The sequence below is a fragment of the Montipora foliosa genome, chromosome 2 (assembly GCF_036669935.1).
Source record: "Montipora foliosa isolate CH-2021 chromosome 2, ASM3666993v2, whole genome shotgun sequence".
NCBI lineage: Eukaryota > Metazoa > Cnidaria > Anthozoa > Scleractinia > Acroporidae > Montipora > Montipora foliosa.
Window position 1 is genome coordinate 19,851,743 of NC_090870.1, and position 7,500 is coordinate 19,859,242.

The 7,500-nt window shown below is 41.7% G+C and overlaps 1 protein-coding gene across 2 annotated transcripts in view; it reads right to left on the reverse strand.

Annotated features, from left to right (window-relative positions):
• LOC137992633 (serine/threonine-protein kinase ULK3-like) overlaps positions 1 to 7,500 on the reverse strand; it is a 65,036-nt gene that overhangs the window by 35,938 nt on the left and 21,598 nt on the right. The gene's annotated exons all lie outside the window — the stretch shown is intronic.

Genomic DNA, 7,500 nt, shown 5'->3' on the forward strand with positions numbered 1-7,500 from the left:
GTCGAGAACTTGGGACATTCAGGATACGCTTATGAAGCTGCAAAAGAGAGACTAGAACGTAAGTTTGGCGGCCAACGGCGTCAAAATGCCATTAGACTGGAGGAATTGAAAAATTTCAAACCTCTTTGACCCGACATTTCAAAGGATTTGGAAGACTGTGCAGATCTGTTGGACATTGCAATTATTAACCTTAAGGAGGCGGGAAGATCTGCAGAGCTTGGAGATGGGTCCCTATACTTAAAACTGCAAAAGAAAATGACGGAGCTAATGCTTGCACGTTATCATCGCTGGGTTTACGGGAATTTTAAGATCGCATCCGGGAAACTCTGCTAGTGGGTCATACAAGAATCAAAGTTTTATACCATTGCGCATGAAACGGTCAGAGGTCTTATCAAAGGAGACTGGCACCCTGCAGGGCAGCACAAGATAAACACGTTTTTTGCAGGGCCTTCAATTTCCGATCGCAACCAGCGACAATGTCCCGTTTGTAGCAAACAACATAGCGTTTGGAACTGCGAGTTGTACCAGAAGACGACTGTTCCTAGTCACTGGGAAACGGCAAAACAACTCAAGTTAAGCTATCGATGCTTCAATTCTGGTCACCAAGGAAGCTTATGATGTCGAAGCAGAGTGTGTGCAGTAAATGGTTGTCACGAAAACCACCATAGGCTGTTGCATCGAGTTCAGAGATAAAACACCACAAATCCAGACCAGCCATCAGCAGTGGCTTTGTATACATCAGGAGGAAGGGTGGAGACCTTACCAAGCCTGTCGGTTGTTCCTTCCAACAATTCTGCTGAGTTACTCGGGGCTGAGACATCCCAACCGATTACGGAGGGGGAGCAGCGAAATATCGCTGAAAGATCGATGACCACAGTAGCCCAGTAATCGCCGAATAGAAGTGAACGCCCTGCTGGACGATGCCAGTACAAGGACTCACCTCAATTCTGATGTTGCCGCCCAATTAGGCCTACAGGGAGAATACCAAAGAGTGTCAGGGAACATGCTCAATGGAAGAGTTGAGACTTTCGAAACAATGCCTGTAGAACTTGAGGTGGAGAGTGTAGATGGGCAAAAAAATCAGTGCTCTAACAACAGACCGAGTTACCGGAAACTTCCGCATTATCGATTGGAGAAAAGAATCGAAGAAGTGGAAACATCTCTAAGGAATTGCCTTTCCAAAACAGAGTACCGCGCGTCCAATTGTTGATATTCTGATTGGTATCGACTGTCTCGACTTACATTACTCCTACAAAGACGTCCAAGGATTTCCAGGAGACCCAATTGTAAGACATACATCTTTGGGTTGGACTTGTATCGGAAATCCAGACGGCAAGATCGGGAACTGTGTACAGACAAACTTTATCCATGCCTATTTCGTTCATGGAGAAACAGAGTTGGAGGAAATGTATTTAACTCTGCGCCGATTCTGGAAAACAGAAGTTGTCCACAAAGACAAACCTGTTCTGGGAATCGAGGACAGAACTGTTTTGGAAAACACCCAAAAGTCGTTAAAGTTTGGTGGAAGGTCGGTATCAAGTTGCCATCCCATGGAAAAAGAACCTTACCTCAAGACAATTACGAAATTGCACTTGCAGCCTATACAGACTGTATACACTTTAAAGGGGTACACCAGACAAGTCCCACGGGAAAATCGACCAGCGGCCAGGTGGTTTCTTCCTCACTTTCCAGTTGTGAGGCCGGACAGAACTACTACAAAGACGCGTATCGTTTTTTATGCCTCTGCGAGGTATCAAGGAGTTTCTTTGAATGATCTGATTCGTCCTTTCACCGGTTTCTCTGGAGAAACTTGGACCAACAGAAATCTCCAGAAGAGTACGAATTTAGCCGTGTTGTATTTGGTGTGAATTCGTCGCCATTTCTTGCTCAGTTTGTCACTCAACATCACGCGGAAAAACATAGAACTGAGTACCCACTCGCAGCCAAAACCGCCCTCAAATCGACCTACATGGAGATGACAGTATGGACTCGGTAACTGACGACCAGCAAGGAATGGAACTGCACAAGCAATTGTCGAACCTTTGGAAACGTGCAGGAATGCAAGCTCGAAAGTGGTTGTCCAACTCTCCAGCTGTGCTGAGCGAAATCCCACCAGAAGACAGAGCTTCAGAAATTGATTTAAAGGAAGGATCCCTACCCTCCATCAAAACCCTTGGAGTATTATGGCAGGCAGCAAAGGATGCGTTTACTTTCAAGGTTCAACCACCTGATAACTACTTTTCCTTTACGAAACGCAATTTTCTATCCAAAGTGACAACTTTGTTCGATCCACTCGGGTTCCTCGCGCCGTTTATCATCAGAGGCAAAGTCCTGTTACAAGACCTATGGGCTGTGGAACTAGACTTGGACGACCCTTTCGGAGAAACCCTGGTGTGTAGAAGTTTGAAGAATTGCCTGAACTAGCCCAGATCAGCGTCCACGATGCTTGCAACCACTGAAAGATGAAATAGCAATTTCCTCATCACTTTAAACCTTCGTGGATGCTTCTGAAGATGCTTATGGTTCCGTTGTGCATTCAAGAAATGTCTATCCAAGTGGCCTAATATCCAGCGTTATTGTGGCTGCAAAGACCAAGTGTCGCTCCCCTTAGAGCAATTAGTGTCCCACGCGTGGAATTGATGGGTTCTGTGCTTGGTTTAAGGCTAACTAAAGAGATTTCAAAGGCGTTGAATGTATCGGATGCAGTTTTCTGGTCAGACAGCGTACATGTACTCTGGTGGTTGCGTAACGCGAGACGACGTTTCAAACCATTCGTTGCTTACAGAGTTATCGTACAAGCCCAGCAACAAGCATTTCCTGATGAATATCGCATGTTGGCACACAGAGATCTGTTGCAAATAAAGATATCAAATGGCATTTCAATCCACCATTAGCGCCTCACTTCGGGGGAGTACACGAAATCATTATTAAGGCGGCCAAGAGAGCAATCCTTGCAATTTTGGGGTCGGCGGACGTTAACGATGAAGAACTGATGACAGCTTACTTACGTACGTCCGTACGTGCACCCACCCATGTATGCCAATGTGACCAGTATCATGCTAGTTTACAGCATGCATCTTTGATATCGGACATCCATGTTTTGATCAATTGACACCTGTCAAAACAAGGTATCCGCTGACCAGTATCACGTGACCATATCGCGGGCTCAAGCTTAGAGCTCACCTGTTTTTTTTTTTAAGTTGACCGCTGACCAGGTACTGGTTTTCGATTGGATTGCAGGCGTAACTCACTCGAAAAACAGATATCGCACTCATTGCTTTGTGATTCATGCAATGTCGGAGCGTAAATTTTCCCATGCAATTCACTAGTTAGGCAAAGAATTTTTCTACAGATGAAAGCAAAGAAAATGATTTAATTATTAAAGCAGTAACCGAAAACATCAAAACGCGGACAATTCGAAACCTTTTATTTTCACAGGGAGCTCCGCTTTTAGGCTTGGCTAAATCTATATATTATTATTTTCCAGAAAAGTGTTTGATAATAGTCCAGCAGTGTCGGGTCCAAAGCATGGTCCTAAGGAACCGCACCACATGTAGCTGTATTGCATTGATAACACCTTCCTCAGAATATGCGATGTACCTAATAAATCTTTTGATCTTTTGCCACTCCATGATGTTTATTGAGCCAGGGATTTTTGCGGTGTACTTTTTATAGTTCCGAGCGCTCCAATAATAACTGGGATCATTTCAGTTTTCAATCGCCACATTCGGTTTGTTTCAATTTCCAGGTCCTAATGTTTGGACATTTTTTTCAATGAACTTCAATGATATGCTTTTTTCTGATGGTATTGCCATATCGATAAATAAGTATACAGATCCTTGTTTTGTGGTCTTTTATCACTATATCTGGTCTATTAGCTTTAATGTTCCAGTCTGTATGAATGGCCATGTCTCACAATATCGTGACATTGCCACATTGTCACATACTGTTTCTGGTTTAATTTGTGGCCAGACCATTTTTCGGACCCTTTTTACGTTATAATTGTTTCAGATTTCCCAGTGTATATATGGGGCTCCCCTGCCGTGTCGGTAAATATATTCCGTTTTTGTTAGTTCTGGGAATCCAGACACGATAAGGTCATTTTTTTCCTTTTCTTCACAACGAGTGAATAAAAATCGTATGAGCGAACCAAACATGAAGTTATTTGCTTATTTTATGACTTAGTACTGAGACTTCTTTAAAACAAATATGGCAACAGAGAGATTAGACAATGAAGTGAAAACTCACACAAGTATAAACTCACTCACATGTTCGTTCAACTCCGTAGCTGGAATGTCTTCAACTTTCCTAATTATTTTCATTCTCAGTTTCTAAAAAGGTTTGCAAAAGTTTTACATCTCGTTGTGTTTTTTTGCAAGGTGGCTTTGTGCTATTGTTCAGCGATGAAATTGTCAACCAAACCAGCGTCCACAAACATTTATGACAACTTGAAAATAAAAGGGTGGCTTGCACGTTTTCCCGCCTTGGATGACAGTTTCAAGAACAATCATTTTTCATTAGTGAAAAATGTATTGTTGTAAACAATAAATGTATTGGGAATATTTTTCGCTGTTTCTCCGCAATGGATCCTCGCTGGACCTTGAAACTTGGTCAAGGAGAAGTAAATTTATCCATGTGGCCATTGCCGGAGTTTGAGCATGACTGATGCCGGAGAAGGGTGATTTAATCGGTGCGATGTGAGGTAAACTAGAAATTACTTTCCAGCCTTTCCTTTATTTAGGTACGAGTGACAACCCGGGAATTTGAGAAGTCGCTTAAGTCGCATTCAGTCAGGCAAATAACCACACAAAAAGCGAGAAATTCACCACGAAAATAAAGTACGGCTTTTTTATTGAGAACTTTTGCGGGTAAATATCTTTTTCAGTTTGTTATCGAGATTCCCATACAAATCCTTATAAGTGTTTAACTTCCTACTCTGGGCCGCCTGTGGTTGCACCACATACCTCCTAAGTATCTCACAAGCTATCACAAACCAGTATTTATCGGCTTGAAATGTCGGTGTGGGTTACACCCCAAACTGAAAGAGTTATTGTACTCTAAAAAATGCTTGCATTGAATAAGAGTTTTGCACTCTCAAAGAATAGTATTTCGTACTCTTACTGTTGTCTGCCACTAGCAGCCAGCATGGGAACAACAATCGAATAATACCGGTCAAGGATCGGCTGTCACAACAATTTTGTGAAAGCCAAGGATGCATTTTCACGTGTGCGAGGGTGATTTTGGAATACGATGCTTATGATGTTTTACTTGCCAACATTAAAACAAGTTGTTGGACATTACAAGTCGTGTAATGAGGTGGATGTTTTGGTTTACACAAATGATGTGCTACAATGTTTACATTCCATTGCTTATAAGGCAAGCAAATGATGTGGAGGAAAATCCAGGTCCTACAATATTTGATATCATTGATCCAACAACCACTGTGTCCGCTGACTCTAGTCAAGGAAGTGAAACAATCTTTGGTGTGAATGCTAGTAAAGTAATGTTTAGCAATGTCACTTACTGCTATTATATACCATCAAATACAAGATATTAGTTTGTGGACCAATTCTACTTTGAACAATATTTTGGTTATTGGAAATAATCTATACAGTTCTACAAGATGTTCTAGTTGAATTTCAGCATTCTTTTGATCATTTATAAGATCATATGAATGTATGACAGTGCCATGCTTGTTTCTTAGCCAATCTAGTGCTTCTGTTACTAGTAAATAGCTGATAGAGATGATGTAGCATGCAGCAAGCGTTGTCTAAACTGTGCAAATGGCAATAAGAGAGAGATTAGCGGCAAGTCATCAATGTAAAATTCTGAACAGGTCCTGAAATTGAAGCATACTTAAGGAACCCATTTCACTGCTGCATTGTTATGGCAAATTTTCAACCAATCACGCTTGGTAAAAGTGAGACCGCAGTACCAAATTCTATAAGGGCTGAATGGAGTTTAACTAAGGGCGCGTTCGATTGCCCCTATTCCGGAATAAGAATACGTGGAGTGATGATTAAAACGGTATGTTTGGCGCGTTTCGAAGCAGCAAGGATACCAAAAATATGTTTAAAATAGCATTTTTGCAGATATTTGAAATTTTTAATGTGAATCTCCGTAAAAACGAAGGATTTCTAACTTATAGTCCATGTATTCCTATTCCAGAATACGGTCAATCGAACGCACCCTAAGGATAAGACCCCAAGGACACATTGCGGACCTATTTTTTTATATATTGCAGGTGAAAATTTAATGACAGCCCTGTTTAATGCTGTTTTTTTTTTGAGTGTGTGCTTTGAATTAGTTCCAGATTGGCTATATTTTTTTCGTTCGGATAGAAGTGATATAAGGAAAATGGACAGTGATATATTTTAATTACAAAAATTGTTTTTGTGTAACACTTTTCATTTATTTAATTTCACTCACTTTAAGATCTACACCATCCCCTCAAGAGAATTTCTTTTTCATGTTAGTTGGAGGTTACAAACTGTTTTCATTTCTAGGGACTTATCTTATTAGCTAAATACAAGGAAGGGTTACGTTTTTACGAACGTTGGCCGTGTAGCACTTATGTTTCAACAGACTTAACTGATTAGAGTGTAATGTGAGGTACTAGTTTTGTACCCCATATGAACCATGTGAGCGTTAGCCCAACTAATGGAAATGGGCCCACACAAGGACAGAGAAAAACTCTGACCAGGGGGGGCGCGGTGGCCTCATAGTTAGTGTACTCGACTCTGGATCGAGTGGTCCGGGTTCGGGTGTTGTGTTCTTGGGCAACACATTTTACTCTCACGGTGCCTCTCTCCACCCAGGTGTATAAATGGGTACCGGCGAATTTAATGCTAAGGGGAACCCCGCAATGGACTGGCATCCCATCCAGGGGGGACTAGAAATACTCCTAGTTGCTTCATGTTACAGTAACCGGAGATAAGCGCCGCCCTGATGGGCCTTCTAGGCTCGTAGCAGACTTGACTTTACATTACGAAGTGGTTACTTTGTTGTCGTTTCCTCGGAATAATGTACAAAACCCTTTATTTTGGAGTCGTTTCGCAGTTCTGCATTGTCACATTCAATGGCCTGCTTCTGATTGAGAAGGAATTTCAGTAAACTCGGAAACTTATTCGTTTTGTCAACGGTACTGTGGTCGGAGCTTACGAACTTTGCCCATTGTTTCTTGATTTCGGTTGGTAATTTCTTCTCTATCACACTCACAGGGCTGGTTGTAGTTATTTCCTTTTCTAGTCCTAATCTCTTTAAATCTCGGTAGCCACGCTCGACGACGTTGATTAACTCGATGAGTCTGTTGTTTTCAACGTCCCTGATATGTATGTCTCATATTCTGTATTGCGTTCATGACAATATCTACGACTTTCCAGGGATCACCATATTTTTCATCTAATCGTTCGCACGTAGCTTTAAGATCGTCATCAATACTTTTCATGACATCACCTGGTTCTTTACTAAGACATGAGCGAAGGATGTAAGAAGCGTTTT